This window comes from Pipra filicauda, unplaced genomic scaffold, assembly GCF_003945595.2.
Source record: "Pipra filicauda isolate LSUMZ 115617 unplaced genomic scaffold, ASM394559v2 scaffold49_size4853605_pilon, whole genome shotgun sequence".
NCBI classification, from domain to species: Eukaryota; Metazoa; Chordata; class Aves; order Passeriformes; family Pipridae; genus Pipra; species Pipra filicauda.
The window spans coordinates 3,157,165-3,184,043 of NW_024104642.1; the positions used below are offsets into that span (position 1 = coordinate 3,157,165).

Sequence of the window (26,879 nt, forward strand, 5' to 3'; positions counted from 1 at the left end):
TGTGAAAGGATAAAGTAATTGGTAATTGGTCACGAATCATTTAAATGATTCCTTGTTTATTAAAAAATGCAATTTCCCCTATATTATTCCTTAGGTTTCAAATTCTTCACATCACAATTATTTCTTATAAGGGAAGAATGTTCTTATCATTATAAATTGAATATAAAAAAATTAGAAAATAAGAAGACAGGAATTATTGAATTTATTTTTTAATGCAAGAAATGGTAGCGTGAATTGGTTTTTTATGCCTCTAATTGCATATCTTCCTCTGTATCTCCTCCTTTCTTATTGTTTTCAGGTAAAGATCAAGGATACAATTTCTTCCCTACTCCACCATAAAACAGAAACTAAGTAATGAGCCCAGCAAGTCCTGACCTCTGCCATCAGCTCCTACCTGCTGTCAGCCTGTTTGACATCAGCAGGGTGGAAATGCCTCTAACTAGATACCATAAGCTGTCTCACACTGCTGCTATTATTACTAGCCTTAAAACTGATGGCCAGCACAGGTAACTATATTTCTAGTGACAAGGACTAATATTTGTTTTGAGTTGCTGCATTGCTACTCAATATACAAGTTATTGCATATTAATGCAATGTCAAAAAAGTACCATGTGGTGATGTCAGGACAGAGCCTTGACCTCATTTTGTGATCTCCTTCATCAAAGTATCAAATCTTCTTTCCTGGACTACCTTTGAACTACATTAAAATAAACCAAGTGAAAGGATGCTATCAGAAAGGAAAGGCTTTTAAGAATACAGTAGTTTGATGCACAGGAACAGTTCCCCAGATGGGTGCTCCTTTCACTCTGCTACAAGCATGTCCATGTCGTCTGCTCTGACCAGGCAGGTAGACTGGGATTAGAGCAGTAGCATCTTCAAGGGTCACATACTGTTTAGATAAGGCACTGGTCTGACTAAGAGCCACGAGAAAGCCTCCTACAGTCTCTGTTCCAGTAAGACGGTTTACAGACAAACAATCATCAATCTGCAGCTCCTCGTCCCCCACACCATCTTCGCCAAAACAGAAACGGAAAGTACAAAAAAAAACCCCCACAGAACCAAAAAGAGATGCTTTAATATTGTAAATCTTTTCTGAACCAAATCACTTGGGCTTTCCAGCACAATACACACTCTGAGACTGAACTCATCTGAATGCAATTTCAGTTTCAGCTACACCGATACCATACCAGCTTTGCACAACCACAATCAAATAGTTTGCTGTGCTCTTTGCAGCATTTTGTAGTCCTGAAGGAACATGTAAATGGAAATGCCTTCACTGAGCTTAAATGCATTATGTCATAAGCCTTAAAATGCCAATCATAACTTAATTAAGGACCATTTATCCTACTTCCATTTGCTTTCCTGAAGAAGCAGTCACCACTGCTTTACATGTTACCGTTAGCACTGGTCTCATCAGACAATAGGCTGTGTTAGCATGGTGGTTTCCCTCTTTGACCACGGATAAACACCATTCCCTACTGCTTCGAGGCTCCAGCCCTGACATATCAGACAGCCTTCAGAGCTTGCATGGGTTCAACAAGCAGTCTCAGGGCTCAAGTTCATAAGAGAAAAAACAGCTACTACGGGCCTATGGGGGCCTTGGGGTGCAAACACCGGGATTTACACCCTGCCACTAGTGGTCCAGTGCTCTTTCACCTGCCACTCCCCACTTTCAAATGCAGTCATGTCAGTGAATAAAGCTTTTCCTGCCTCTTTCAAACCACTTTTATGCATTTAATTGGTGCAGATCTGAGAGCAAAACAGGAACTGCCAGTCCCAATCTGACCAAGGAGCAGCATTAAATCTGCAATTCTGATTCAGTTCTCCCGTTACGATGCTCCCAGAAAGATCTTACTAGGCAGTTTGACTGAAACCAATAACTAAGTCATGATTTAAAGCTGGTGAAATACCTGCATTACAGTGAAAAATTGTCTACTTATTGTTTTCATGTATGGTTTATACAAAACAGACTTCCTCTAGAAAATGTGGCTCGTTCTGCATCTAGCCTGTCTTACACATGCTCCAGGAGGTGCAGAGCCAGCACACATCTGCTTGCAAGAACAAAACACATCCCTCTGGCACTAGACACACTGAGCCAGTGTTTACACACTGATCTGCTAATAAGGAGACCCGGGAATTCCAGAACACAAGATTTATATTTATTGCTATTTTACATTACCATAGAACGTGCCAAGTTCGGGCACTTTAAATTATGAGGGCTGCTATTGCACATTCCCTTATCAGTCTTTCACACAACTGCGTTACTGAAGCATCCTGATAAGAATGTCTAAAATGTCTGCTATGTTTTAAAACAGCAAACTCTTCCTTTTCAGCTCTGACCCAGTCATTTCAGTCAACAAAGCTCTTTCTACTCTTTCAAAACACTTTCTACTTACTCAATGGTTGTGATCATACTGACTGTCTTGAAAACTGCTACTCCCAAAACCAACATGGTTATTTATTCATGGTACTGGCTTGGAATGATATTTTGAGGACTACTGTTTCAAAATATGTAATGAAACATGAACATCCATCTTTTGACAAGAGGTCTAAGTATCACACTTCAGAACATGATATACAGAACATTAATGCACCTTCTAAATGAAGAAAATCAGGAAACTGTGCAACTAAAATGACCAACTTGCCAAAACCAGCATATGTTTGTGCACTTGTTTTTACATCCCCAGGCTCACTAAGATCAATATATACAGATAGATAGGCATGTGTGTATGTGTGTATACATATGCATTTGTTCTCAACTGCATTTCCCAGGAAGGTGCCAGTTGAAGGAAGAACAGTGAGGAGAGTAAAAAGCCATTTCTACTACAACGAGCAAAAATAGTTTTATTTGTTGTCATTTTGGGGTTGTCAAGGGCTTTTTTGATTCTTTCTTGTAAAACCTGTCTTCCGTAAGCTCATTCAGTGTCTTTGAAACAATATTTGATAGCAAAACTAGCTATATTGCAAGAGTTACAGTTAGAATTGAATGTTAAAATACTAAATTATGAAAGTCATCTATCCCTGCACTCATTTCATTCTGCAAGAATCCCATCTGGGAAGGAAGAAGGGAGACGTGGAGTGGGGAATGCACAGCTAATTAGTAAGGTTTCACAGTCTTATTCAACCTGCCAACCTATTTTTCTGCCAGCCCTGCACACATAAATAGGATGAAAAGCAGAAAGTCCAAGTTTTTCACACTTCTATTCTTCAGTTTCACGATTTCTGATTGTCTGCCTGAGTACCTCTGTCCCCTAACACACCGCCTTCAACCCCCTCGGGGCTCCAGACCACCACCTCCAGAACCAGGGAAGTCATTCACATCCAACAAAGCAAACAAGACAGAAGACACCTAGCAGCACGTGTTTTTCTGCAAGCAAGGAGGCTACAGGCAGTTAGTTGTTCAAGATCTTCCCTAACGCTTAGTACCTTTCCTGCAGTCCCAGCAAGCCACCCAAGGCTGGATGACTCTTGATAACACGTGCAATAGAACTCCAGGCAATACCTGGGCTGGTAACAGAGCCACATGGCACAGACTTGGGGGCTTGTGCCGAGCGGGCTTAGACATTTATAGGTACACTGCAGGGCAGGGCTGCACAGACACACTTGTTTGACTCTTACCAACCAGTGTCAGGCAGCACCCTGCTCAGTCTGATTAGCATAATCAAAGATGTAAGAAGAGAAGCAGGGCTAATTAGCCTGAGCAAAGCACCTTGTCAGCTGGGGAATCTCTGCACGGGGCTCAGATGCACAAATAGATGTAGCCATCATGACTGAGCCTTTCTTACTCCCTGCAGTCAGCAGGTATCTCATTATGCCCAAGAACTACTTACTGTTGAAGCAACGTGTCTTGTCATGTGACAGCAGAGTGGGGTGATTCCTTAGTTCTTAATGCTGCTTTTTTGAAGCAAAGAGCTGCAGGGGTCTTACATATCAATGTATGACGCTTTCTCCCATTGCATGTGCTTAGACAGATACTCAACAGTCTTCCTTTGCATAATCTTTTTTGAGGGATGAGGATCCTATTGTGTTTATCATGTATTTGTTTTTTTTTTCTATTCCCTTGTATAGTATTCTAGGTAGTTGAAGAGGAGAGGAAGAAAACAATGCTGAGAATAGTTTTGCTACTTCACTGTACCTTCTCCATCTCAAAATACTCTCCAGATGGAAAGAGTTTATTTGTAAGTAGGCAAGCAGAAGGCTGACTGAAGAAAAGTGATAATTAAATTAGAATAATAATAACAACAAGAAAACCCGAAGCTAATGAAGACTGTCTGCTTCATTTAATTTAAGAAGAGACTTCATCCTATAATGAAGACATATAAAGCTCTACAGCTCACTCACCCTTTCTACGAATGTCATCAGGAGCAGCAGGACTGCTCACTAAGCCAAATCCCTTCAGTTGAACTGGTTTAACTGGTCAATGATAACAAGAAGGAAGTGCTTGTACTTACATTTCCTTGATTGCTCTGCAGGCTATCCCTCAGGTTGAATAAAGACTGTTATACAAACATTTTAATGGTTCTGGTAAAAGTAAAAAGGATTCTGGTAATTTGCACTGTGGAATTAACGGACATGTCTTAACTCAGAAATACGTTCTGAGGACCTTCCCACTTCAAACAGGAGCAGTACATGACTGAATGACAGAGACATTATTTTGCCTCTTTTCCCCATAAGAAGCTGATTCTTTAACAAAGTCACTTGCAGAGCACAGCTTTATAAGAAAACAAAAACCACGCCTTTCAAAAAATGTAGAATAGACCCAAAACACATTAACTGTGAACACGAAAAGTGTTAGCTCCTCCAGTGCTCTCCCTGTTGCTCCACCCTGAGTGTCAAACTCCCTTTTACTTCACCAGAGGTTCATGTTACCTGAAGTTTCTTTTTGTCAACTATTTGCATCCGAAATGCTAAATCAAGCTGTTGAGAAGACATGTTTTATCTTCCAGAGGGACAAACTCCTGGCAGCTGAAGGCTTAAATTTGCCCACTGTCTCCATTAAGGACACCTCTGTTGCAAGGAATCTCCATAGCTCTGTTCACAAATGCCCACCCATCCAGGAAGCCAACTCACATTTTGCCTGGGTTCCTTCAACTGGCGCAGCTTTAGTAACACTTCAGCAGGATTCACTGCAGCCCAAACACTGGAAGTGAGACCAAGGCAATTTATAAATCACTACCCTGATTCTGACTGAAGGTTGCCTGGCACAGAAAACCACAAATAACCTTCCTCCTCTCATCTAACGCAGCCCTCACTTCCCAAACAGATTTCTTCTATTACTAGGGCAATAACTTGGTAATAAGTTGCAATAGTGCCATAAACTTTATTTGCCATAGTGGGGAGGGTTTTTCTATTATTTAAAGAGCTGCTGGGAAAACCAATTAGAAATAAAAAAAAAAACAACAGCATTTCAGGTGTCCTTAGTCTGTCTCTAGTTCTGACACCTCAACAGGAAAAGAAGCTAAGAGCAATCCTGGCAACTTGCTTATCTTCTTCCTCTTGACCTTTATGCTATCAGGTGCCTCTGAAACATTCATCAGTGTCTGTAGCTGGAAACACCAAAGCTGATTAACAATCAGAAACATAAAACTCACTGAGAAGGAACACTGATAGCATCAATACTGCCAGTTTCAATAAGAGTATCTAATATTCCTTCCCAACATATGCATCCAGGGTCAACATGTCTGGCAGACTGCAAGCAAACTTGGAATAAATATGAATGAACAAGTTGTTAAGAACAGTATTTTGCTACAAAGGGCTAATGATCCCTTTTAACTAACCTACCAGTATCAGCAGCATTTCCTTTTGAATGCACATCCCGAACAGAAAATGGAAAAAAACCTCCTCTCTAGGAGAGCTTAATTTATATTCTCTTCCTGCTGCTGCTGCCACAGACATTATCAGCTTCGAGAGAAGCATTGGCAGGCTACGAGATACTGTTAGGGTCATTGTGGGCGCAGCAAACCAGCTCACCAGTGATGCTAACTATCACAGCAGCACAAGAAAGCAGCAGTGAAACACAGGAGAGCATTAAAAAAGCAGAAGAAACGTTCTCACAGGCATGAGACACCTGTGTTTTGATCAGCTTCACCCCAGACACAACCTACGAGTAGCAGAGCAGCTTTCACGCCATGCTATAAACCTGTGATGGCTGGGCTTGGTTCCCAATGCTTCTTCTTGGTTTCACTGGAAGTCTCTTGGACCAAGCAGTGCTGCAAGTAAGGACCAGAAATTTCTCCAGTCGACAGCACCAAGTTAAAAATAAGAGCAGCCATGAGCTACACTGCTGAACTATAGGAGACGCTTTGCTCTCATGGACCACACCGCAACCACACTGGTATTGTAATCATTAACAAGCGCATTCACCTGCCTGCCTTGCTGTGTTTACTCGCTCCAATGCACTAGTACCGCCTGGACTTCTCTAATGCCAAATCATGAAACAAAGCTGACAGCAAAAAGCTGGGGCAGCAGTTAAAGTGACTGCCAAAGAGAAATCTGTTTGCTCAGGCAAAAGCTGTTCTCAGTCCAAACATGGGAGTCATAATCTTACAGCCATTTGCTTGGAAGACAATGAAGGGAAGGCAGAACAGGCTGGGAAACTACAGCTTGCCATGGTAGAGAAGAGAACAATCTTTGTGCCCAGATTTCTTTGCTCTGCAGGGTAAGTTTTACAAAGCTGACAACCGGTAGCAACATGTAGTGGCCCCAGGCATCATGCCTGCCTATCAAAGACTTGGATTTTAGCCCTGGAGAAATTACAGCCTCTCAGTACTCTGGAAGCTGTACTGTCCGAGAAGAAAGCAAGAAAGTAATGAATGACCTAACTAAAAATTATTTTAATACACAGATTGCAAACTCTAAGCCATAAACTTAGAAGTGCAGGGAGAACTGGGAGAAGATGTGGAGGAAGAAAAAATATTTGTATTGACAGGAACACCATAGCCACAGATGACAAAGACAATCAGCTAGGGCTGCTATGATAGGAAAGTCATCTACTGGAGTGGTAGGGGCTGGCACACTGAATGCAAAGTATGGGTCCATGAATCCAAAGATAAGCCCTGGAGACAAAGGAGGAAGTTCAGCAGTTCAGGCTGGAAAAGACAGTGGGGGAAAGACAGCTTAGGAAGTCATGAGTTGAGGAGCCAGCCAGCAGGAATGTGGAGAAGAGAGAGGTAAATCCAAAGAAGCTGAACAGATGTGAATAAAAAGGCATTTGGCCCTGTGGCAGTCCCTGAATGCTGGAGGCTTACAGCTTCATTGCTGCACATCCTTCTGCAGGACTTGAAGCCACCCTGGCCACCTCTCTGCTGGGTGACAGGTGCAAGCAGGCACAGTCCAGCTCTCACCTGCTGTCCCTAGGCGCCCATGCACTGACTGTACAGGTGATCCCCCACTGCCAAAACAGCTTGGCTGCTGCACACTGCCAAGGCAAGTTTGCCACCCATGCAGTCTGAGGATGGTGGCTTCGGGGCCAGGAGAAGAGGTGAGCCGACCTGATGCGCAGAAACACGTACCACCACCCACTTCACATCTCCACAGACACAGCTGGTCTGCTGTATTTCTGCAACATCCATTTTAATCCAGTGTTCATCAGTGAAAACAAACTGTCAAACTGAAGGCCCAGAGTTACGGTCAGAGACTTTTTTTTGAAATCCCGCAAGAGACTCTCAGCTTCCTCTCCCAAACATCAGCCTTGAGCCATTCTTGCCTGGCTGGCGGAAGCCTGTGACATGAAATAAAAGCCAGGAAATATGACTTTCTGAATAAACATTTATTTGGTGAGAAATACTTCTGATTTTTTGGCAGAGAAATGGCAGAAACCTGAAGCCCTATGTATAGCATGCCTGCAGAGAGCAATTTCTATTTAAAGGGAAGCTGCAGCTGTCTGTAGCTCTTAATGAAGAATAATGCCTAGGAATAAATTACTGCCATTTCTGAGAGACATTTCTCAAATTAAAGCGATTCTTCCCTTCTTCCCTCTCACTATAAATACCAAGTGGCATGTACTGGGCAGTTGTTTGAAAGAACGGACACACGCAGCTCTGCTCTTTTATCAGAAGCCTCGTAATTTCCATAGAAATCCACGAAGTGGTTTAGCGTACGGATACCGAAGTGACACAAAAACAAAGACATCCAGAAACATTAAGTCTGCACGTGTCAAAGCTTCCCATCACTCTTCCAAGGTGTGTACAGCTCAGAACAGACATTGGCCATCACTTCCAATCATGCCACAAACCTGGCGTTGAGGCTCCAGGCGTGGGAGATGGCCACTCTCAGAAAACCACTGTAAAATGCTCACCAGCCTTCAATTTTCATCACTTGTACATGCCTCCTCCCTGAGGGACTGCCGCAGCAGCAGCAGCACAGGCAGCAGAAGGTGATGCTCTGGGGAGAGGGTGTGCCTGGGCTGCCGCCAGCCTGGCCAGGCAGCTCAGGAAGCAGCACTGACATCAGCTCCAGGAGCTGTGTCGCTCCCAGACCCGCCATAGGTCCATGTGCCAGGAAAAACAGTCCGCAGCCAGAGCGGGAGTATGGATGAGATAGGATCAGGGGAAAGGGAGCAAGGAGGGCCAAAGAGTGGAGAAAAGAGGCAGCAGCTCAAAAATGGGATGGAACCTGGGCTAAACCATGTGCAGCCACAGCCTCCAGGATCCTCTCTGGGATCATCCCTTACAGCAGCAGCTTCCCACTGAAGGTGGGGCATAGGAAGCCTGTCCCAGTGAGAAGCAGGGATGTTTACTATCCTACCATCTGCAGTTTGCCCAAAATAAATTAAAGATATGAGATCAACTAACCACATTTCTTTTTTTGACACATTCTGGATTTAGAGATTTATTTTCCATTTCCCACAAACCATGCCAGAGGTTTTCGCATAAGTGCAAAAAAAAAAATATTGCGAAGAAATGTCTGAGAGTGAGGAACGCGAAGAGTTTATTCATTGCTCCTGTTAAAATGTGTTTGTGCTTGTGCGGCTAGCACTCCAAAAAAGCTGTGCCATATGTTTTCAGGATAGAAAAAAAAAACCTCAGGATACCTAAATCCTACCAGAAAATTACAAAACTGTATGCTGGAATTCACAAGGTCCCCTCCTGCGAGAGCAAAGGAGCCTTGCCTTGCTTCATTTTCACCCCTTGCTAAGTGAAATAAACGTTCCTCCTTAACAAGCCCTCCTGACACCCCTTTTTCTCTCTTAAGAAGTGGAATATGGACTTGATTTGTACAAGCTCTGCTATTCCAGAAATGCGCTTCATCCAAATGAAGAGAGCAGTAAAAAGGAAGCGAGAAATTAGTACTGTTTAGTAAACAGGCAGTTTCTAGGTGGATACAACACACTGGTCCCAATTTACTGCACCCCTCCCTTCTCACACCCCACTTTCTCTGAAATTTGCCTGGGTGGAAGAAGGAGGCAGCAGAAGGGAAGAGAACAGCTACCACTTGCAGTGGGAAAGGTTTGATTGCTTTCTGCACATCTTAACATGACAACATCCTGCAAACTGGGAAGAGAGAGCAGTATTTTTCAGTAAAATCACTATATACTGGCATTTCCTTTCAGGATAAACACCATCCCTCCTCCTCTCTGGTATTCTTGCCTCCCTGAAAGGATAAAGGAAAGAGGAGAGGGGAGAGGAGGAGCCTGGCCAAGTGCCTCCTTCTTGCAGCAGTGTCCTCCGAGCAGAAGCCAGGTGACAGAATACACTCTCAAGGAACTTCTAAAAAGATCTCCATCACCTACAAATGACTCCCCAAAAAGGAACCAGTCTTGGATGCCAGGGTAAGAGCCACTCTCAAGAACACTTTTTCCCATCCATACCTGGAGAGAAGAGTGCTGCTTTTGCAGCACAGACCCAGGTCTTGTGTAATTCAGGGTTTTGGCATGGCAATAGCAGAACATCATGCTGTGCTTTAAGTGGGATCATTTTAAACCACTTAGGACAGGGCAGAATGTAATGATCACACTGACAGCATCTTCAATAGATATTCCATCCCCTGTAATGGCTGATGATTGCCTCCTTCTCTCATGCAGTTTGTCTGGCTGATCTGGCACGCCACATACCTTAGAGGACCTGGGGAATGCTCTTCTCCACATGAGGTGGTGATGCTGTTGCAATCAGTGGAGGTGATTGCAACATCTTGAACAAACATCTCCTGTTATCCCAACAGCTCTGCATGCTAGGACAGTTTATTATTATTATTATTATTTAAGGCTGTCCTCCTCTGTTCTAGGATGCCAGCATGCAAAGTAAGCTCTTGTGGTTTCAAAGAAGTCTTTCAAAGTGTGGGAATAGGCTGATATGGCTATGTCTGCTTGGATACATAGACAGTGAGAAGCTCCAGGTCTCAGAGGCCCCTTATTCATCTTAATGAGCTACCAACTTGGCAGCTTAGTGGTACTAGTAAGTAACAATTTCAAATGTCAGCCTTGTTAACTATTTCACTGTAGATCAAAGCATGCAGGAAAGGCAAAAGATGATGAAAATTTTTCAGTGTCTTCTCTAATATTTATTTTGCAAGTGATTCTTGGGACAGCAGCACCACTTAGACTCTGTCTCAATCTGCTTCCCAAAGCCTGAACCCAGAGGGAAAAGCAGAGCAAAGGGGGGCATCCAACTTTCAGGGAGCTGGAAGGCATGCCCAACAGTAAGAAAATATATTTATATCTATTGCATTTATGAAAAGTGCAAAACCTAATTTGTTAAAACTAGAAGAATCTGCAGCTTGTTTTATCACTACTAACATCTTGAAGGACCACTGCATACTTTAAATACTAGGGCATAAGGATTTAAATACTAACTTTGAAATCCCCACAGTTCCTTCTTAAGACAAAAATGAGGATTATTTTAAAACTGGTAGGCAGAGAATTCTTATCTTTCTCTTTTTGTGAGGATGTTTACATTTAAGCTGCACGTTTGTCCATTTCCACCCAGAAAAGCAGTGGGCTTCAAGAGAAAAACAATGAATATAAAAAATATTTATGCCTTCTCTTTAGCCATCCCTCACGGGAACATTTTCTTTTATTAAATACCACAGCTGGATCAAGATCTTAGTTGAGTGACTGTGTTTCCTTCTGAAAGGTGTGCTACTCCAATTCCCATGAACACAAACCTCTGAGAGGAGCATTTTTACTGAAAATACTCAAACTAATATGACAAACTGATGAATAGCAGACGCAAATAACTACATTTGCATTCCTCTAATCTGAAAGTGGTCAAATTAATTTCAACCATTGTATAAGCATGTATAAAACTCCTGAATCGGACCTGTAGATTGATGAACTGTTACCCATAATATTTTTCATTCTTGTTAGGCTACAGAGTCACATGGCCTTTCAATGCAGACTTACATATTTAAATAAAAAGTGACAGTAATGTGTTCAATAACTGTAGCAGTCCAAGCAAAAGAAACCCAGCATCTTTCTGTAGATAACACTAGTCTGCCCTTGAACACATTAAAAGAAAAAAAAGAAAGTAAGAGGGAGAGAAATTCAAGTCCGGCTTTGCAGCCCAACCAAAACACACCTGCCTTTTGTTTCAGCAGAGAAAAAAGATGCTCAGTGCACCACAGGAAAGGGAGCAAACACAAGGGCAGATACCACCTCCCAAAAGACACAATTGGAAGTATTTGTTATCATTAGTGGGAACTCACAACATTCACTATGTTCTTCTTCAGGGAATTCTGGATTATCCTTTTGCATGAAGATTTTTCAGAAATCACAGATCCTCACTGGCTTTTCTCTTTCAAATAAAGTAAGATCGAGCTGTAAAACAAAAGCAAAACCAAGTGAGAAAGGAAAGTAAGGAATACAAAGAGGAAAATCCATAGAACTGTTTAGCAAATGAACAATTGATTCCTACATCTCCTTAAAGCAAATGCATTTTTAATGAGCTCCCAGGACAGAGATTCCAGTACAGAGTGAGTGTGTAGCAAACACTGATCTAGGATAGGAAGAGTCATTTGCATTGTACTTCTTATTACCAACAATTAAAACCCAGTTCAGAGTTGCTAAAGCAGATACATAATTAAAATAATTCTTGGATACTTCTGTTGCTATAACAAGAGGACGAAAAAACTGCTTGGAGCTGTTGCTGTTTAGAAAAGAGTCTGCAAACAAAGTCTGCGGTGTGCAGAGAGATCCATGAAGATTTTTGTTCTCAGTGAACTCCTCTAAAGGAATGCAAACACCTATCTATTTCTGTGGTTATCTGTAATATTACAACAGAGGAGTACTGAAACCAAATATACACACACACTTGCTGTTCCTCGATAGGAAGTATTTTTCATATCTGAGATTTTTAATATTGCGTGGTTCTTTTTTTTTTTTTTTTGACAGAATTTCTTTGTGGACCAACTCTTCATTTTTTTTATCTACTAGACTATCCTCAGCCTTTTTACTGGGATCTGGGAAAACTGCTGGGCTTAATTTTTTTGTGAACCCAATACAGAATACTTAAAATAGAGCGTGTATTTCCACAAGCCCCAAATTGAACATTTTTTCCTTCAGCCAGGTTCCCATGGTCTACTTGTGCTTCCTGAATTCTTAGTTCCACTTTGTGCCACAAACCTTTCCTATCTCCTCAACATAAGGTTCCTCAAACACTTCACATGTAATTTCAGGATTCGTGCACATGAATCCCATCCTATCAGCCTTATAGTGGAATCCATGTCCTCAAACCAAAAACATGTGCAGGACAAAAGCCTTCACCTTAGACAGTGCAAGCTCTCTTCACTTTCAGTGGAGAAAACTAGGTAAACTAGAAAATTATTAATTTGACCTATCTTAAGCATCTGCTTTAGGACAGAATGAATCACTCTCTAGAAAGGTCTGTCTCTCTCCATAAAGTGAGTCTAGACACTGAGCTCAGATTAGATGGCTACAGATGAATACAGATGAATCTCACCCTATGTGAAGGCAGGAAACAAGTCAGACAGATGGACAAATGCAGTTCATGGGTGAAGAGCAGAGGGAAGGCAATGAAATCATAAAAAAGTTGGTCTTCAAAAAAAGTTTACACCTCTGAGACAGTTTGTTTTCATTTAACATACAAAGCAACAACAATAAAACCTTCCAAAGCCCAAACCAGTATCTGCCCAGCTGATTCAGCTTTGGCGTAAGACTACTCCTGGATTTACTGGCTGAGGCTAAGCCCTCACGGAGCAGTGTCCATAAATCAGCATCCAGCTGGTTGGGACTCTCCAAGGCACCTGGTAATGATGATGATGATGATGATGATAATTACGATCATGACAACCACTAGTCTCAGTTACATGCGTCTTTGTCCCCTCCCTGACCGATTGTAGCAATGTAAGATACCTGTTACAAAAATCTTCCCACTTAAGAACTACAGCTCCTGTGACAGAGGCACTGCTACCTCAAGAGCCTTTAGATATCCAGGCACTGGCTACACTTCCAAGGCTTTGGACAACAGCATCTCTCCTCTACTAAAGTGGAATTTCACTGCTTATCTAACAGAGAAGCACACCATCAGACATGATCTCACAAGATTTTTAACTTTAGAAAGCAGACCAAAGAGAGAAAAATAACCCAGACCTATTTTTAAGAAAACCCTAGAAATTTTACTTAAACCCAAGCCAATTTATTTTCAAGGCATTTATTTTTTCTTCAAATTATGTGAACCTCTTGACTGAAAAAACTCCACCCAAGCTCAAAATACTTAAACCACTTTGTTTCTAAGTGTTAAAATGAAGCATTTCAGCGTTTCAAAAATAATTTCTGAGTTTTTTCCCCAATAATTTGCCAACCCCAAAATGTCCTAAAAATGGCATTTCTTAATCTTTATGTCACGTCATTCAACATTCAGGGAAACCTGAAAATGGAGTCCAAAGGACTATGAGAAAATATTTAACATTTCTGCCAAAAACATACGGCTTCCAATTATTTTTAGTAAAAGCAGGGAAGTTGCAAGCTCCTGCTTGCATGGACTTCCAGGAGAGTCAACTGCATGTAAGTGCTGGGAGGACATGTACCCCACTCATGGAAAGTCCTTCCACTAACTTCAACAAGCAGGGTTAGAATTTTGATTCTGGTTCAAGTTAAACAAGGCTCCGATTGCCTGTACAGGGTTTTGATCACTGAAACCGGAGCTAGTGCTGCTTGCTAGCTATGCAGCTCTCTTGCTGTCAGCCTGGAATTTGTCTTGCAGAGCCCTGACAGTGCGTGGACATGGGAACAGGTCACAAGCAGCATCTGTGAGATACAGAGAAGCAGTGGTGCTCTGGGGCAGATACCCTTCTCCATACACTCTGATTTCACAGGAAAGATGACATGAAGCAAGGTACCCTACACCTCAGGCAAAAAAAGGGGCAAGAGACCTTGTATTTACCACAGAGTACCTTTGTACCATGGACACAGCCAGTTATTATGGAGCATGCTATAAATTCACAAACTAGTTTAATCTGCTACAACTTGCTCACTTCACCTTACCCGTAGGCACTTCATTCTGTGAGGGGCAAGGCATGTTTGCCTGCAAATGTTCCCAGGCAGCTTTATGATTAAGATGGCATAGCACAAAATTCAGGATAAACAGAGAAATACGCTGCTTCTTGAAGCACAGTCCTCACCTGAAGACCAAAGCACTCAGTCCCTAACTGGGATAATCTTTCTGCTATGCAGATCTGATGGGCTGCGACAACATGCTCCTCTTGGAACATGTGAAACAGTCACAACTTGGAGGGACCATCAAGGAAGGCTGGTTTGCAGTACAATTAGGTTTTAACCAGGCTTTGCAACTGAAGTTTCAATATGATCAACAAACCATTATCGCATACACAGTTACTGATCACATCTGTGCTATAAATGGGAAGCGTCACCAAGGAAGCTGGTTTTGATGGTCCCACTGCATTATAGTTACTCAAATATCACAGCATAGACCTGTCTTTGAGTGCTAAGGACTTTGAGTAGACAGATTAGAAGTGTAACTGAGATGTGAACAGACCTCAAATCAAAGGAATATTTGAAAACTAAAACTGGACCCCAGGCTAATCAGCAAATAAGGACTATAATACAAGTGAGCAATTGCAAATTGGCAAAAACTGAAACCCAGAAGTTGGCTATGTGCCATATCCTGTATTTATTCCAAGAGAAGGTCATGCTCTCAATTTTGCTTTGAAGATCAGGCAGTGAGAGATTACCGTTTTACTAGTCCTTTCCTGCATGTTTTTGTCATTTCTTGCTCTCTTGCATGACATAATTTGGTTTTCCTAATTCACAAATCAGCATAAGCTAATAAAACTGTTTAAGAGATGGCAGCGTTGCGCCCAAGTTGTTTCGTTGTTCTCTATTATCCCACAACTAATCCTTCAACTCAAATAAAACCATAACTCATTTCCTCCTTTATTCTCCCTCTTAGACAGGTTCAATCCTGCCTCACCACAAATGGGAAAGGCGAGGTTTTATCTTCCTGAAGCATGCGTGATTTCAATTACCTAATGTGTATATCATCTATGATGTCAGGAAAAAACTTCTAAATGATTTTCAAAAGTTTTAGCTACTTTACACAGACAGAAAAGATTCTAATGGAAATTGAAAACCAACCGACCAAACAAACAAACGAAACAAAAACCCAAACCAAGTCAAATCAATCAAACCACAAAAAACCCAATAATTTACTATCTTTTAGACTGCACTTTAATAAAAGCTTCTCTACAGCAGCCATAACAAGCTTTACCCATCTGAAAAGCTTGTGACATTTTGTGTAGTGTACAAAGGCTGCTCCTGATGGGGCCGAGTCATCCCTACACTAATTGTTCTGCTAGTGTAAAAATTACTTAAATTCCAATTATGCCTACTTTAATGCTCTGGTGAAGCAACATCACCTTATGACAAAAGAGGTTTCATTTGCATAAAACAGGCAGGCATAACTGATTTCTGTTTAGCATCCATTCCTCATGTGAAGCTTGATGCTCCACAGCTTTATAATGTAAACAAGCATTTCCCATGGGTTTGCATGTGGTCCACAGTAAAATGCCCAACTTCACAAGGTGTTACACCCACTTTGTGCAGGGCAAATAACTGTATCTGGGTGCACGGGAACAGTAAATCAAGTTGTCAGCAGTTTGCATATCCTGCAGGTCCTAAACCAGAAAAACAGCATGCAGATCTTGGGGCTCAGGCAAGGAAGCAATACATCCTGCCCTGAAATTTGTACCAAAGGGAAGAAGGTATCTTTCTCAGCTCTATGAACACATCCATGGGACATCTCAGCCCAGCACATCTTTCCTGTGTGAAAAGCATTTCCAACATGAGGGCTTACTCAGCAAGAAAATGAACTGCTGCAGGATGGGAACATCTATCTGTAAACTGTACACAGACAGGACCAGCACATGGGCCTGAAACGGCAAGTCTGCAGCTCATACCCTCCAGCGCATGAGCCACTACTGAAGATGACCACTGATCTTGCAACATTAACATCATCTAGAAATCAGCATCCCAAGATTTAATCTAAAAACCATTATTCACCATTGTTTCATCCACAGTAGGTATTTTTCACAAATTAAGGCTCAGGTAAACCACCCTTCATTTGAGGATCAACCTATGGGATTTTTCAGTCCTACTCACTGGACATCCGTCCTTCCAGATCCTTATCAGGAAACCATGAAAGCAACTTTGTTCCCAGAGTGGTCCCCACTGCTCTTGTTACCCCTTCCCTGACCCCAATACCTTTGAAAAAGTGATCAGAAAACAGATGAAAGTTTATCACCATAGGGGCAGTTGTACACGTGAAAAAACGCATGGCAGCTCAAACTCACATTCTCCATTTACATGATGCCTAATAACAATACAAGCACAAATATGACTAGAACCTCTGAGGCATCACCTTTGCACAAATAACAGCAATCACAACCATTTGTACTTCAGTAGTACCCAATTTTCCAAAAAAGACTTGAGGTTAGACTGTGCTTAGCCTTGTGCTATTAAAAGAGTAAGTAAAGAGTTAGGCAGTGCCACCAGGTGAAAAGAAAACTAACAGGAGCATGTCCAGGTTGTTTTGTCTAAGAAGCAACAGTACATCCAGAAGAAGAAAAATAGCTCACAAATACCTCCTACCAGATGTCAATGATGTATTTTTTAATAAAAATCCATCACCCCATTTACATCACCACCCCATATTTGCCACTTTTTCATGGCTATCAAAGCCATGAAATACTGGGAGGAAAGAGGGGAAATTTCAACACAGATTTACACTTCTCTTTACATTTCTCTTAGGATACCAGCTTTCTTCATTCTCATGCAGAGGTTTAATGTAAAAACAACTCTTCTGCCTGCGTGTTTGTAACACATTCATTCCTACAGGTCTTCTGAGTGAAAGAGACTGGGAAAAGAATATAAATGGTCCATAATAATTCAGGTTCAGAGCCAGTAATGTTTAGCAGATATAAGCAATAAAAATAACCACTCTGAATACTTCTGTTAAATGACATAAATATTTCTCTTTTTCTTTTATGGAAGCTATTTTGCAAAAAATGCAGCTCAGCCCTGAGTGGAGACAATGAGCTTCCTGCACATTTGAAGAACTGCAGCACCTATTAACTTGTTACAGATGAGAACAACCTCAAGGGCTCAGCCTTCATTAAACATACAGACACCTCTCATATGATGACCACATCTCTCCTGCAAACAGACAGTGTGGAAAGGAGAATCCAAATGCTGTGAGTTGCAAAGCGTAGCAACACCAAAACGAATGGCTGAGATTCTGTGTATTTGCAGTATTTTAACTAGTCGGAGATAAAACCACAGAACTAATACCAGCAAAAAAGTTTGATCTCTGGTGGCAGCAGCAATCCCAGCAGATTCTCACCATATCGACTCCCTGGTGCCAGTAAGATTTGAGTTTGGGCCGCAGCCTTTGCCTCAGTGGGTTCAGCCACAGGTTCTCACAGCTATTTGTCTGACAGCTTACACAAAGTTTTCAGGGAGCAGCTTCCCTGTATCCTCTACCTGTGCAGCACATTGGGTTGAGAAGGACCCAGATAACACGAGCTGCCAGGTTGGGGGGGCACACGCAGGTGCAGGCACAAACAATGCACCATGTGCGCTTCGCTTCCTTAGGAAACCAGCCCAGAACCCACCCTTAACCTTCCCCCTGTTTCCAGTGCAGCCCCGTCTTCTGCGCTGCTGATGCAACATGAAACAGTGCTGGAAAACAAAGGCACTATTGACTAACTTTTTTGCAGGATTAAGATGACTATGCTGGCTTGCAACAAAGATTTCAATGATTTCTACACCAAGCACTAAGTAACAGGAACACGGCTTGGCAGTAAATCCAGAGATTACCTGTTGAAACATTAATGACAAACATCTTTTGATGTGGGCTGCTTTATGTGGTGCAAAAGCCAGCACTGTAATTATGCATTTCCTCTCTATGATTCTCGTATTTAAAAGTAAAGTATTACTGGGGGCATGCGCACGTGTATGTTTGTGCATGTGTGTGTGTGCATGTCACAGGAAATACTCTACAGCTGAGCCTGCGATTTACCAGGGTAGCTGCACGTAGTAAATCTGCAACAGGGGAGCTCAGCCCTTTCATTCATCGTGCATCAAGCTGAGGGCTAAAACAATTGCCACACTTAAGACAAATGTCAGCATGAGTCATACCAGACGGAGTGCAAACATGTTTGCTGTCGGGTGAGTCAGAATATCACATCCTGAATTCACAAACCTTGCTATAAATAATAATTTCCAAAACTGCTGCATTTCTTAAATACAATGCAATTTTAAGTACGATGCCAAATCCATAATGGTTTTCCTGACTACAAAGAAAATGTTTTTCCATCTCTTCCCTTTTGTTTCTGATTATGTATATCTACCTACACTAGTAGGTCGTCTACAGTGCCTGAAGTGGTAATTGCATTGATTCATACTTAGGAAAATGCAGGCATTGCTCAAAAAAAGAAAAAAAAAGGGAGAGAACTAAATACAAGCAGTAGGACCTTCTACTTACTGTATATGCTTTCTAAATCAGCACTTCTTTGATGTTGTAATTCTGACAAGCTTTAGGGTGTTTAGCATTCAAAGGAAGGTCATGCTGGCATGGGACACAGACCAGCTGAGAAAAGGGGTGAGAAATGCCAGAGAACTGGTGAGAGAGAGGCCAGGGCAACATGCTGCATGTGAGCAAGGAGGGACTGGGCCTGCACCATGCTCGACAGCATATGCACACACAGCAAAAGCACCATCCCTGCCTCACGGAGCGCTCAGCCTCAGTACAGCTTGCAGTGATCGTTTCTCCCCAGGAATACTAACATACCTGGTAACAAAATTAATGCACTGTAATAATTGGCAATGATTACCCATGACTGCCTCTAATTCAGGAAAGCATCTGAATCAGAAGTTATGCAAGTGTCTTTTGAAACAGGGCTGAACTCAAGGATATGACCAAATTTATTCAGGAGAGTGCTGAAAAAGATGTGTGATGTCTCTGTGAGCAAGGGGGGAAAAGTGGTTTGTGTAATGTTGTGGGGCGGAGTTTCTAACTTGATTTTCAGTTGGGAATTTATTCTCATCTTACATGAAAGGGAATTCATACACATACAAACCTTCTTACATCAAATCAAGACAGTCTTGCTTTCTCCTAATTGTTTTGTGGAATAACCACTCAGAAGTTCATTTCTGTTATCTTTCTCAAGCAAAATAAAAGGTCTTTTAGAAAAATGTTATTGCTAAAACAATGAAATTCTCCTGGGAACAACTTCGTTATGGAAATGAAGTGACAGTTTCTTTTATCTAGCCAAGCAGCAAGTCTGCATTTATAAAAGGCATTCTGTGCACGAAGTACAGTGAGTGGGAGGACATGAAAATGCTATTTTTAAACCAGATTTCAGCGTTCCTCCCATACAGATTTCCTGGAATAATAACAGCAACAACAATAATGATAATTAATAATGCCAAAAAAGGAGTATCATCTTAGAGGTGAGGGGCATGCAAGAAAGCAAATTGTAGTTAAGGACTTGTATGATTTAGGGGCAAATGTAAGGTTCTTTCAAATAAACTGGCATTGTGCCATGAATTTCACAAGATTTGAGGTTTTCCCCCTAAATTTTATACTGCTTTTTTTTCCAAAAAAAGGCAGTAAATTAACATTATGTGCAACATATGCTGCAGCTCTACTATTTGTTTTCTTGCAGCAATTGTTATTTTCAGAAACATCACTAAATGAGAAGTTAACTATGGAGCTGAGGCTATCACTATATTTGGGTAAGTGACAATGACAGCTTTTAGACCCGGGGAAGAAAGCAAACCTCGAGAAAATCCAGGGTCAAGCAATGTTTCCAAATGCAACAAGAACAAGGGTAGGATGCAGACTTCGACCCAAAGCTTAAAAAAAAGCAATGGAAAGATCCTTTTCTGCTTTGCTGACCTTTGGACCTGTCTCTCAGGAAACTCACAGAGCAAAGACGTTGTGTTAGCACATACAGAAAAAGTGTAGGTCAAATCTTTCCTCCCTACCAGGAATGCACCTTCTCCAAACCTGGACTGTAATTATCCGAGGGCAGAAGTTAGCCCCGGTTACGAGAAGATTGTTATTCAATTGTGCTATCATCTACCAGTGGTAATTAGAACAAGCGCTCGCATTTCACACCTAATAAAAATTAACTAGAATGAGCAGGCAGTAACAAAATGCACGGGAGGCACACGCACACCGAGGTGTGAAACCTGCTGGTGTGATCACACCTGGGAGTAACCCCACCACTGGAAAGCCTCCATTTCACACAAAATTAGAGTAAGCTAAAGAAATCACACATGCTCTCTCCCTCTCTTATGCTCGGTAGCTCTAACACACTGGAGTCTGGCACTGACTCACGTTTCAAACTGGGGAGCATCCCCCAACACACGTGTGCACACAAACCCCCTGCACTCACACACCCTGCTCATCCCCTGTCTTATGCTGCTGACATGAGGTACCGATCTTGTCGAAGTGATTTCCATCCATGCTTTTAGTCCAATGCAAAACCCTCAGCAGCAGTAGCAGCAGACACTGAGGAACAGCATGCTACTCACCCAGTGCAAAATCAGCCACCTAACTATTCAGGTATGGTCTATTTCTGAAAGCTATTATTTAAGGACCATTCGGGGCATGCTTGGAGGCACTTTGACTCTCTCACTCTCCTACAAGACAAATTTTCCTGTCATTAACCTTTATTTGCCTTTTATACGGTAAATGTAAGTCTATTAAAATACAGAGTTCCAATTTCATATTTTGATCACCTCCATCTGCTCAATGGGAAATGTACAGCGGTAAGAGAGAAAAAAAATATATGTAGGACTGGACTAAGTTACCACCGTTTTCCTTTTTTGTCCATTTCTTGCTACCAAGCATGCTTGCTGCTGGTCACTTGCCTAGCTCACTGCCAGCATGGGCTCAGCTGGGCACGTCACCAATATTTAACCCTCAACAAAATTAAATCACAATAATGCTTTGCACTCATTTAGAGTTTTGCATACCATAAACACTGTGGGGAAAAAAAAAACAAAACTCCGCACTCTGTAACACTCCTGCAAGGTAAGTTGACTATTATTATTCATACCTTATGCAAAGGGGAATTTCACTGGAGATGGGATAATTGACCTGCCCAAAGCTATGCAACACAGGTGCTCCTGTTTCCTGGTTCTCTCCTTATGCCAATAGACCAGTTGCAGCCTTTCCTGAAATTCAGAAAGAGTTAGAGTTCTGTCTTCATTTCTGCCTCTTTCAGCTGCTGAAGGAGGGAGCAGGTCTCTGTACCCAGGGTTATGAGTGGTACATCAGTGGTATGGGAGTGGTCCCTGGCTGCATTGCCTGCGGTGGGACCAGAATCAACTAGAGCCACAGCACCCCCATTTCCACCTTCTTGTGGTAAGCGAGGATTAGCTAGAGAAAAATTTGTTCTGCGGGAACATTACAAGTCTTTTTCACAGAAGACAACCAAGTTTTAGTTTCTGCGAATGACTTCTAGCCATGCAAGGAGGACAGTAGAGGACTTGGTAGTGTATGTGCTGCACCACATTGCTCCTCATACTACCCCTCCACTCCCCTTCACCACAAAAAAGGGTAGGACTGAACAAATAAAGGTTTCATTCAAGATAAATGCTGGTAGAGCAGGAGCAGTGCTCACTGCCTGCTCCTGTGGGCTGCAGCCACCCCTGCTGATTGTCACGTGCCAGAAAAGGCCACACTGAGCTTGCCTGCAGCCAGCACAGGAGTGTCAGACGGACCTAAACTTTTCAACCACATCTTTGAGGTGAAAACACTCATGTCACAGGTTGGACAACAGAGTAATATAGTCAGAGATCCTATTACAACACCAGCTGTTTATCCTGCACCACCGCCAATAGCCACGGTGTAAGTGGGACCCAACCACGCTTACTACAACAGAAGTTCTTCTACCTTTAAAAGATCTGTACCTTTATGTGTAGTAACACGATAAAGCATTGCAGATGCAATTATCCTAGTTAAAAAGAGGGCTTTTACTGGCACAGCTCATCCCAGTTCACAGACGAAGTAAGCCCTATCTTTGATTAAAGCAGTTAGACTGGAGAAGCACTTGAACAAGTTGATCCGTTCCCAAGCTAAGACAAGGCTTAAGTAGAGGGGTTTATCTCACCCAACCGCTCACTTTTAACCACGTTTGGTTGGGTCATGGCCAACTTAGTGTAACCCGATCCTCAGCCCTAGATGCAGGTTTTGACTGCCTTGAAGCACTGGCTCGTGCCAAAGCCTCTTTAGCTATCACACCTAAGAGCACTGTTCCCCCTGCAGATCAGCAGATGAGCTCCACAGTTTAAGTGGATTAGCCGTGCTGAAAAACTCTGCTACATCCAGTTCTCATGTCGGCAGCACTTGAGCTTCAGTCAGCAATGATCTTGTATTCAGCTGCTCCAGGAGGTTTTCCTGCAGAGGACAGAGCTGGGCTAAGGACAAACCTGTGCTGTCCCTAGGCTCTGGGAGAAAGACAAGCTTACAGCTTGGCCTCAGTGAGCATCCCAAGATGCTCAGAGAGCCAGTAGTGTTCGTGAAGATCACCCCCTCCCACACCCTCTCTGGTACCAGAGCTTAGGGTTGGCTTTCCACTACAGTGTGCAACTAGAATGAAAAATATCAAGCTAACAAACCACACACCACCTTGCCATGACTTCTTGTGCAAAATCCTCAGCAGTGGCACACAGCAGAGCAGTGCACAAACTACTGCAGTAACAGGATGCCCTCCAGATACCACCTCTCTTAGTCTGGGAGAAACAGCCTCTGCCGTGTCTTAGCAGCTACAAACCTTGATTCCAGTAAACTTCACAATTTCCCAGGTACACTATATCCTTCTCTCAGCCACTCCTCCCAAAGGCAGCAGGCAGAAGCGTCACATAACACAATCAGTGTGAAGTTGTAACAGTGTGGGGGAATGTGGCAATTCACAAAAAATGCCATCGACCAAAATGCAATTAGCAGAGGGTCTAAATGCAGCAGTAGAAGGGAGTGGTTTCCTAACAAAACAAGTCTTGTTAAAAGAAAAAAAAAAAAAGAAAAGAAAAAACCAAACCACTCTAAAACTTGCTTTCCTCAAAAAAGCAGCATTCTCAGGAGATTGAAAGCATATGAAAAAATACTTCTGTGAAGCTTTCTGTAAAGATTATTCTTTACAGACACATTTGGCAGCCGTTTCTGCTCTGTCTCCTAATGCTATTGAGTATAACTATGCTAAGTCAATAAGCAAAGCCAATCAAAGGGGTTTTTTTTGAGGTTTTCTAGGCCAAGAGAGGAAGCAGTGCGATAGGAAAGTTTTCAGAAGTGGGAGTTGTGCCTGCCTTGCTTCTAATTGTAGTGAAACTGTCAACCTCTGCGTTGTGTTTCAAGACTTTACACTTCAAAATCATTCCCTCTGTGCTTTGAATTGCTATACTTTTAAGCTAACTACTTCTAAAAGTGCTGTTTAAGAAATGACATCTTCAACCACATTTAACACTGAGAATAAATCTGAATTTGCAAAGTCTCATTGGGTCCCTGCAAAAGTGCAATTTTTTTTATTGTACTTGACAGCTAATCTCTAGGAAAATATTTGTGCAGAAATTTAGTTTAAACATACTTCATACTAAGACATTTAAGAGAAAATGTGGGTTTTGCTATAAGTTAAAAATAATTACCTTCTTTTTACCTTAGATAAAAAACCTCCAACATTCAAGCAGCAAACAGCATCAAAACCAATTATTAACCTTACAACCTAAAATCTTACCTACATGCAGGCATGTATTAATTATATTTCCGAATGAGCTTCAAACGCACGTGGCTAAAAAAAACTGAACTGGGACGACTTGCTTTCTCCCCTGTAAACCTACCAAAAGAGAAGTCAGGTCCACAAACTACAGTGAGAATTAGAGGCACTCAGTCAGTGACTGTGGAAAGACATTCTCTGCCTCTGAGCACCTCTGGGAATCACCCCATCAGTGTCAGAAAGGTAAATTCACAGATAAGCCAATGTGCTAAATTTCTCTTCAGTGCCCAAACAAACCTAATCAAGTAAGGAGACAGATACCTGGCAAATTGCAGGGAGAGGGGGCCTTGCACTTTCCCTGTACACATTTGAATTTCAGAGTAATTAGGAGGCCATGCTCCTTTTATGCTGTCATGAAACAAAAAATATTTATGTTGCTTCAGCTTTAATGATTTTAAAATGTAGAAGTTCATTTTGGTAAAGGCAGATTCAGTAGCTCGGGTATATTTACGTTGGTTGCTCAGTGTGGTAAAACCAATTCTGGGTAAAGGTTTACTGCTAAATACTTAGGGAGATAGAGAATAGGCAAGTAAGCAGCTCAGAATGTGCAGGCTCAGAGTCAGCTCAGCCAGGAGCTATTTTCTACCTAGTGTGACAGTGCACAAGGAAGCCCCGAGAATGACTCCAGTTTCCGAGTAATACTTTCACCAAACAGAAAATTATACTGTACCTTGTGGGGCTGAACAACTTTGAAGTATTATCTCGAGGTCTGCCAAAGCTTGAGGTGTTCCAGGTGCCAGGTTTCAATTTAAGCTAATCGGTTTTTCATATCCTTCTCCCAGACTCTCATCTCCCTGGTTTAAAGGAGGAGCACACTATTTAACCCTGAGAAAAAGCCCCTACTGTTGGTCTCGAATGACTCTCCTCCATAGCATTTGGAGATGGCATTAATCACCTTGCATGGAAGTCCCACCCCACTCTTTGCTCACTGCACGATGGACGCTTGGCTGGGACAAGCTGAGGTGCCACAAACTAGCTCCCAAGTCGGCACTGGTTAGTTTTGCACTTGGGAATCAGGGGTATGTGGCCTTCCCTCTGCACTCTGCTCATAAGCATTTCTCCATGCATGGATATGATTCCTCTTCATCTCTTCCCAGATCAACATAAAAAAGCCTTAACCAGACAAGAGCAATGCTGGCAAAGAGCCTTCTACTCCAAACTCCAGCACCAGCTGGGGCAAGAAGTGAGAAAACACAGCCATGTCACATGCGAAACAGCTGAGCTATCACAAACAACACCCAGCAACCCTTTTGACTGACCAGAAAGTGCCCAACCCAATTCTAGTTTCCAAGTGGAAAGGCTGCCCTCCGCTTACCATGCAGACTCCAGCAGAGCTGGATCACTTTCTCAAATATCCCTTTTCTGCCACAGCAGTCCAGCAAACATTGCCATCTAATCATTCTCACAGTACATAAATCCCTTCCTGGCTTGATACAAGGTGATTACAAAGTTTCTGCTAATCTTGCATTTATATTAATTTCCCCTGCCACGTCATGTGAATCATTCCTGTTTCCAAGCATCAAAGAGTTAATGGAAGAAAGAACCACCCTAGCATATGCTTCATGCAAGTGTAAGTGGACTGGCCAGCTACCAAAGCAGATTGTTAAAGACTGCACCGAGCTCCTAATTTTTTTCCCTCAACTTCAATAAATGTAAGGATTGAATGTGGACATAAATGTAAACTTAGACCGCATCTGCTGATAAAGCAAAGTCTTTGTACTTGCACAACTGCCATTAGCTGTACACAAAATACTTAAATTTCATGAATTCTCCTACATTCAAAAGCTGACCTGCACTTCTGCCTGAGGCAGCCAGCGTGAACTGCATGGTCAGCAGAACTGTACATTAAAGACAGAAGGGAAACAGAATATGCTATAATACAAAATCAGACTGCTAGGAAAGTAAATCATTTGTGCAACTGTTAAATGCTCAGAGTGTTTTGGGCACGCTTTACCGCACCAGATTAAAACATGTCTATTGTGGTTCTCTTCTGAAAGGCACGGCTAAGTAACAGGTTCGTTTTATTTGTCCCTTTCATTACAGGCACAAACAAAACCAGTGCCTTCATGAGTCTGTCACAGTCTACCATTAAATTTTCATTTTTAATTAATTGAGGCTAGTCTGCTATTTGAAGATTTTTACCCTTCCGCAACTGCATTAAAGCTTGGAGCAGAGTGATGTGTGTATGCACATAATTTCTTTCCAAAAATCTCTTGTCAAACTTCAGCTGTAGATCTTTACGATCAGCATTTACGCTTCTTCTCAGAAAATAACTGAATTCTGATATAGTGTTCTAACTCTAAGTTATTTATTGGTAAGATATTCCTACCTTATGTGCGTACTTGTCAGACATGGATTGTGTTTTAGTAGAGTTCCCTTGGTTAACTATTACCAAATCACTTGAATCAGGTACAAGCAGCTAGGACCTACCTAGCAGGACTCCATCCCTAGAAAGTTTCATTTTGAATGGCATAAATGACCTTGGGCCAGCTTATTTACATGTTGGTTCACGCATGATCTGCTCTGCTGTGACCTCCCTTGAGTAACACAACTCAGGGATTCACCTGTCCCAAACCCACCTGTCTCCTGTTTTAGATACCTTCTCATTTCAAGTCTACCACAACTGACCT

General features: G+C 42.1%; 1 protein-coding gene across 4 annotated transcripts in view; it reads right to left on the reverse strand.

Annotated features, from left to right (window-relative positions):
* Nucleotides 1–26,879, reverse strand: part of ATXN1 (ataxin 1) — a 165,324-nt gene that overhangs the window by 82,151 nt on the left and 56,294 nt on the right. For all 4 annotated transcript variants that reach the window (XM_027745054.2, XM_039386683.1, XM_039386684.1 and 1 more), the window contains one exon: nt 11,641–11,752. The gene's annotated coding sequence lies outside the window, so the exon portion shown is untranslated. The remainder of the gene's footprint in view (nt 1–11,640; nt 11,753–26,879) is intronic.